Source organism: Sus scrofa, chromosome 14 (assembly GCF_000003025.6).
Source record: "Sus scrofa isolate TJ Tabasco breed Duroc chromosome 14, Sscrofa11.1, whole genome shotgun sequence".
NCBI classification, from domain to species: Eukaryota; Metazoa; Chordata; class Mammalia; order Artiodactyla; family Suidae; genus Sus; species Sus scrofa.
This window is the reverse complement of record NC_010456.5, coordinates 35,605,126-35,612,261: the sequence shown is the minus strand read 5'-3', so window position 1 is coordinate 35,612,261 and position 7,136 is coordinate 35,605,126. Positions and strand designations below refer to the sequence as shown.

The window sequence follows — 7,136 nt, the reverse complement described above, 5'->3', positions numbered from 1 at the left end:
AAAGACCCTCGCAAGGGGTTTTCCAGAAGGAACTTTGTTTTGTTTGCTCCCTTTGTGAATTTTATTTGCCTGTTGGGGTTAATGATCCGGATTTAATGCTCAGTGGAGACTCTTAAGGGATTGGTGGGGTCGAGGATGCGGGGTGCAGGGGACTTCAGCCCCTTTCTCTCCAATCGTAGAATGGTTTTATACTGTCCCCATGCTCCTCCAGACTAGAAAACGTGAAGTTGTCTCTGCTGGTGAAGGAATAGAAGGGCGAGGGGCTCTTAGGATTCTTTGGGGAGCAAGTGAGACTTTCACCTGTCTTCAAAGCACTGGGATTCAGAAAATTGGAGGATCTCAGAGGTGGCTCCAAGCCAGCCTCCTAGGTCCTGATAAGGCAGCTCTGAGCCTCTTCTTCCCACCAGCAGAGTGCTGCCACTTGGAAAAGATTCTTCAAGAGTGTGAATTTAGAATGGGTCTGACTTTATCATGGAGAGATTTCTGCTTGGCCTGCAACTTGGTCAGAGCTCAGATCCCAGCCCTGCCCTGTGATCCTGGTGGCTCTTAGACCCATCCAGCTGCAGTTCTCCTACCCTTAATAACTGTGAACACTTATCAAGTGTCCTTCTATGTAGGTTACTTGGCTAAAGCCCCTGCCTACACTGCCTAAAGTGCGTTTCCCAATTGTAGACTGGTAAGAGTGTGCCATTACTATCCTATTTTATAGATAAGGAAACTGAGGCACAGGGAGGTGAGGTCTCTTGGCCGAGATCACAGAGTTAGTGAGTAATAACCCCAGATCTAAAGGAAGGCGGTATGCTGAAGGCTCTAAATTCTGAACTATGGTTTTATACTGCCCCCTGTAATCTGGGAATAATAATACCTCCCTCCCAGGATTGGGGCAGAGATTAAATGAGAGAAATGTATGCCAAGCACCTGGCAAGCAGCAGGCCCTGGATAAACCTTGGTTCCCTTTGCTTCTGGCTAGAACCAGTTCCCCATTCTCCTGGGACTCACCTCCTTAATCCCCTCTAGTCTTTGCAGAGGGGAACTGATCCATTGCCCGGTGTAGCGTTCCAAGAATGAAGATACAGTGTCTATTTAAAAAGCCCTTTGGATTTAAATTGAACAATTCCCTCCCCCCCTTTTTAATCTGCACGCTTTTAACGGCTCACTTCATGGACATTAATTTTAATGGGACGATTATTACCCTGTTTGGAAGCCTGCCCCTCGAAATGCTGGGCTCGTGAGGTGGCGCTGGGTCGGGTCCCAGCAGCTTGGATGTTTTCTGTAGCAGAGAGAGTGCAGCCTTGGCCGTGGGGACCTGTCACTGAGCAGAGGGAGAAGAAGAGACGGTGATGGATAAGTGGCGGAGAAGAGAAAACCTTCTCTCCCCCAACATTCTGCAGGTGACATTCAGTCCTTAATTTGCTCACCTTGGAGTGGGCCTTATTCCACCATTCACTGATGGAGAAACTTGACCTTGAGATGAGGTTTTTGGAAGCGTCCATTTCCTCACAATGTTAAATAAGATCATACCAGGAAGCCCTGAGCACACTGCCCAGCACGTTGAGCATTTAATAAATGTTGCCTAGAAGTTCTCTTGTGGCTTGGCAGGTTAAGAATCTGGTGTTGTTGCTGAAACAGCTCGGGTTGCTGCTGTGGTACAGGTTTGATCCCTGACCTGGGAACTTCCGCATGCTGTGGGTGTGGCCAAGAAAAAAAGAATGTTGGCTACTATTTTAAAGGAGATCATGTACTCACTGAACACATCATGTACTTCTGAAGAATGGTGGAGGGTGGCACCCTCAAATATATATGGTTCGCCTGCTGGGAAGTGGCGAGTCCATCACTGATGTTAAGTATTATCCAGAAAAAGCAAATTCTTCGGGAGAGTGATATAACACTCTCCTAACACTTTATTAAAAATGATTTTTTTTATTTTAATGTTTAATTTAATAAACACTTATATGGTACTTGCTCTATACCAGGCATTGTTCTAAGTGCCTTAGACATATTAACTCATTTAATGACTCTATGTTATAGCCCAGGTACCATTATTAGTCCTACATTATGGATGAGCAAACTGAGGCAGAGCATTTAAATAATTTGTCCAAGGTCATACACCTATCTGGCCCCAGAGTTTAGGCTCTTTAGCATTATGTCACCACCAAGGACTTGAGAAAAGGGAGGGAGGGAAGCTGTTGTGGGCTGAACTGTGTCCTCACCTAAAATTCTTGTGTGGAAGCCTCAAGCTCCAGGCCTTCGGAATGTGACTGTGTTTGGAGACAAGGCCTTTAAAGAGGTAATTAGGTTAAAATGAGATCATTAGAAGGGGTCCCAATCCAGTATGACTGTGTCCTTATAAGAAGAGGGAGAGACACCACAGGTGTAGGAAGGCAGCCGTCTACAAGCCAAGAAGAACCAACCCTGCTGACACCTTGATCTTGGACTTTGGGCTTCTAGAACTGTGAGACAGTAACTTTCTGATGTTTAACTCGCCCACCACCAATCTGTGGCACTTTGTTATAGCAGCCCTAATACATTCTTCTAGAATGTTCTAAAAGAAGCTAGAAGCAGATATCCAGCAGACTGTGGCCACTTCTACTGCCAGGCATGTGCTTGGACATCTTTCTTTTTTTCAAGGGCCACACCTGCAGCATATGGAAGTTCCCAGGCTAGGGGTTGATTTGGAGCTGCAGCTGCTGGCCTGTGCCACAGCCAGAGCAATGCCAGATCTGAGCCACATCTCCGACCTACACCATAGTTCACAGCAATGCCAGATCCTTAACCCACTGAGCAAGGCCAGGGATCAAACCCCCATCCTCATGCTTCCTAGTTGGATTCGTTAACCACTGAGCCACGACGGGAACTCCTTCATTCCTTTTTATGGGTAATATTCCGTTGTATGGGTGGACCATAATTTATGTATTCGTCAGTTGATTGACATTTTGGATGTTTTTATCTTTTCGATATTATAAGGAAAAGAGAGAAAGAGAGAGAGAGGGAAGGAGCGAGTGATGGGGAGGAAAAGAAAAGAAAGAATGAATGGTAAGCATTCTGATTTGTCTTTCCCACTTTCAAACATACACAGTGATGTACACAGAACATATCATCAGTTTAACATAAAAAAGTTTCTTGCCATAAATCAGTACTCAAGTGTTTTAAAAAGGAAGTGGGGGGGGGGGTCGAGGGAAGCGGTATTTCTTTTCTTTAATTAAAACAATAATTACCTATCCTGATGTTTGAGACCAAGTGAGCCTTACCTTATGGTGTTTTAATTCCTATGGCTTGGTGAAGTGGTAAATGAATGAACAGCTGTTGACTCCTCCAAACAGCTGTGTTTCCTGAAGCCATGTATTAATGCCAGGGCCAGATTTGATGCCAGGAGTCAGCCTGATAAACAGCAGATTTCTTGAATGGAAATCAGAGTTATAGCACAGTGGTTTAACACTCTATGCCAGAGAAACCTAGCCCCACCATGCAATATTGGGCCCTGCCTTTGGCATATTTTTCATCTCTCTGAGCCCCCACTTTCCTTTCTGTAAAGTGGGAATAACAGTCAAGGCACTTACCTCATTGGGTTGTTATGAGGAATAAAAAAAGAATGTATCAAGTGTTTAGCCAAGTGGTTGGCACTCAGTAAATTTTAGTTATTGTCCTTTTTGATGTATCAGGATTATTAAGCATCCATTTAAGAAACAGAACAGGGACCTTGATCCAAACCCACTGGGAAAACAAAAGGATTCATATTTCAGTGAGTCTAGTATCCAATTACATCACAGTTATTCTTAGGAAAGTCCCCTGCATTCAGTGGACTCGGAGCAGGACAGTGCTAATCCCTCATATTTATCCTATTTAACTCTCTGATACTTGGAAAGATGGGGTAACTCCTCCAGGGATCTCCTAATTATTCATTTGCTGCTTCTCCCTTAAGGATATTTTTATTGTAAGTACAGAGAGAAGAGCAGACAAATGTCCACAGCAGGGAGAAAAGATTAACCAACCCATAATTATAGTCTCATCAATACTTTAAGTGTAAAGGGTAAAGCTCAAATAAAACCTAATGCCTTGATTACTGGAGTCACAAGAGATAGGTTGATTAAACTTGCACTCCTACTGTGAAAATTCAGACATATTGTCCTTTGCTCAGGCAATAATCACTTTATTGAAAGCAACTGAGCTTAGCTTAAACAAGCGAATCACTAGACTTGAAATTATACTGATGAGAGGGTAAATGAGGATAAATACTAGAGAACAATTTGGCAGACATGGAAAAACTAGAAATTCACATGCCCTATGACCTGGTGATTCCATTTTTAGCTATTTACTCTACATCAGTTGTTCTCAGCTAAGGACAGTTTTGCTCCCCAGGAGACATTTGGCAAAGTCTGGAGACTTTTTTTTTTTTTTTTTTTTGGTTGTCAAAACTGAAAGGCACTATTAACATCTAATGGGTAGGAGCTTAGGGTGCCACTTAACATCCTAAAATGCACAGACAGCAAAGGATTATCTGGCCCAAAATGTCAACAGTGCCAAATGTAAGAAACCCTGCCCTAGACATAGCAGTTGATCTGCACTTGGTAGAGACTTAAATCACTAGGATCTTTGTTATTTACTTGACAAGAAATCCAGAGCAGGATTTCTTGTCAAGTAAACATAGTTGACAAACTATGGTATGTGAGCCAATCAGTCTGCTGCCTGTTTTTGTAGTAATTTTGTTGGAATACAGTCATGATCACTTATGTACATTTTTTTTTTCTGGCTGCATTTCCCCTGGAATAGTTGAATAGTTGTAACAGAAATCATATGTCCTGCAAAGGGTAAAATATTACTATCTGGCCCTTTCCGGAAAGTTTATTGACCCATGATCTGGAGGAGGACAAGCTCAGGATTGGGTTTGTGGTGCAGTTATTTCATTAAGAATCAGGCTGTGGGAGTTCCCGTCGTGGCGCAGTGGTTAACGAATCCGACTAGGAACCATGAGGTTGCGGGTTCGGTCCCTGCCCTTGCTCAGTGGGTTAACGATCCGGCGTTGCCGTGAGCTGTGGTGTAGGTTGCAGACGCGGCTCGGATCCCAAGTTGCTGTGGCTCTGGCGTAGGCTGGCGGCTACAGCTCCGATTTGACCCCCAGCCTGGGAACCTCCATATGCCGCGGGAGCGGCCCAAGAAATAGCAACAACAACAACAAAAAGACAAAAGACAAAAAAGAATCAGGCTGTGGGAGTTCTCTTGTAGCTCAGTGAGTTAGGGATCCAGTGTTGTCACTGCAGCAGCTCAGGTCAGTGTTAATGTCATAGGGTCAATCCCTGGCCTAGGAACCTCCACATGCCATGCGCATGGCCAAAAAAAAAAAAAAAAAAAAAAAAAAGAAAGAAAAGAAAAAAAAAAGACTCAGGTTATGCCTTTGCTTCTGTATCACAGTCCTCAGTATTTTGTTTTTGGTCCTCAGGCTTATTGCCTCAAGTCTGCAAGATGGCTACCGCAACTCCAGATATCACATTCTCCAAAGTTTGTCTCCATCTGGAAGCTGTGAGTGTGATTTTATTTGAAGATAAATTCTTTGCAAATGTAAATAAGATGAGGTCACATAGGATTAGGATGTATCCTAATCCAATGACTGATGTCTTTATAAAAAGAGGAAAATTTGGACACAGACATACACAGAGGGAAAACAACCATGTAAAGTTGGAGGCAGAGACTGGCGTTATGCTGACAGATGCCAAGGAACACCAAGTATTGCTGGAAACCACCAGAAGCTAGGAGAGAGAGTCTTTGGAAACAAACGTAGCACACAGTTTGGTGATCCAGCATGGTTTCTCGAATTCCCACTACACTTCCACATTCCCAGAATTATCATTTAAACATGTTCACTTACTTTTTATTGGCCAGAACAACTTAGTCACGTGGCCACACCTAGTTATGTGGGGTGCTGGTAAATGTAGTCTTTTAGGTAGGCAGCAATGTGCCTAGCTACCGTATATGGGAGTTTGTTACTAAGGGGGAAGGGAAGAACAGGGTAGTGGAAGATTCTGCCTTAGCATAATTGCTTTAAACCAGGGGTTGGCAAACTATAGACTGTGGGCCAAAAATTCAGCTTTCTATTTTTCTTTTAATTAAATTTTTTGAGATAATTGTTGATTCACATACAATTGTAGAAATAATGTAAGAAGATCCTTTCCACACTTTGTCCCCTAGTGGTAATATTTGGCACAACTATAGTATAATATCATGGTCAGGATATTGGCACTGATCTTATTCAGATTTCCACAGTTTTACATGCACTGGGTGTGTGTGTCTTAATTTCTATACAATATTTATCTATTTATTTAGCTTTTTAGGGCTACACCTGTGGCATATGGAAGTTCCCAGGCTAGGGGTCTAATCGGAGCTATAGCTTCTGGCCTACACCACAGCCACAGCAACTGGGCATCTGAGCTGCATCTTTTGTTTTGTTTTGTTTTGTCTTCTTTTTTTTTGTCTTTTTTGCCATTTCTTGGGCCACTTCCACAGCATATGGAGATTCCCAGGCTAGGGGTCAAATTGGAGCTGTAGCCACCAGCCTACACCAGAACCACAGCAATGTGGGATCCGAGCCGTGTCTGCAACCTACACCACAGCTCACGGCAACACCGGATCCTTAACCCACTGAGCAAGGCCAGGGATCACACCTGAAACCTCATGGTTCTTAGTCGGATTCGTTAACCACTGAGCCACGAGGGGAACTCCTGAGTTGCATCTTTGACCTACACCACAGCTCACAGCAATGCTGGATCCTTAACCCACTGAGCAAGACCAGGGATTGAACCCGCATCCTCATAGATACTAGTCAGATGTGTAACCTGCTGAGCCACAACAGGAATTCCCTAATTTCCTATTCTTAAAAGGAAGCCAGTCCTTGTATGAAGACTCACCCTATCACCCTACTTCTTTTTTTTTTTTTTTGAAATTTTAAATGTATTTATTTTTTAATTACTCAAATGAATTTATCACATCTATAGTTGTATAATGATCATAACAATCTGATTTCACAGGATTTCCATCCCACAGCCCAAGTACATCGCCCCATCCCCCAAACTGTCTTCTCCAGAGACCGTAAATTTTTCAATGTCTGTGAGTCAGCATCTGTTCTGCAAAGAAGTTCAGTCGGTCCT

The 7,136-nt window shown here is 43.3% G+C and overlaps 1 protein-coding gene across 1 annotated transcript in view; it reads left to right on the top strand.

The window, feature by feature from the left end:
* Nucleotides 1–7,136, top strand: part of FBXW8 (F-box and WD repeat domain containing 8) — a 168,706-nt gene that overhangs the window by 1,464 nt on the left and 160,106 nt on the right. The window lies entirely within an intron of this gene.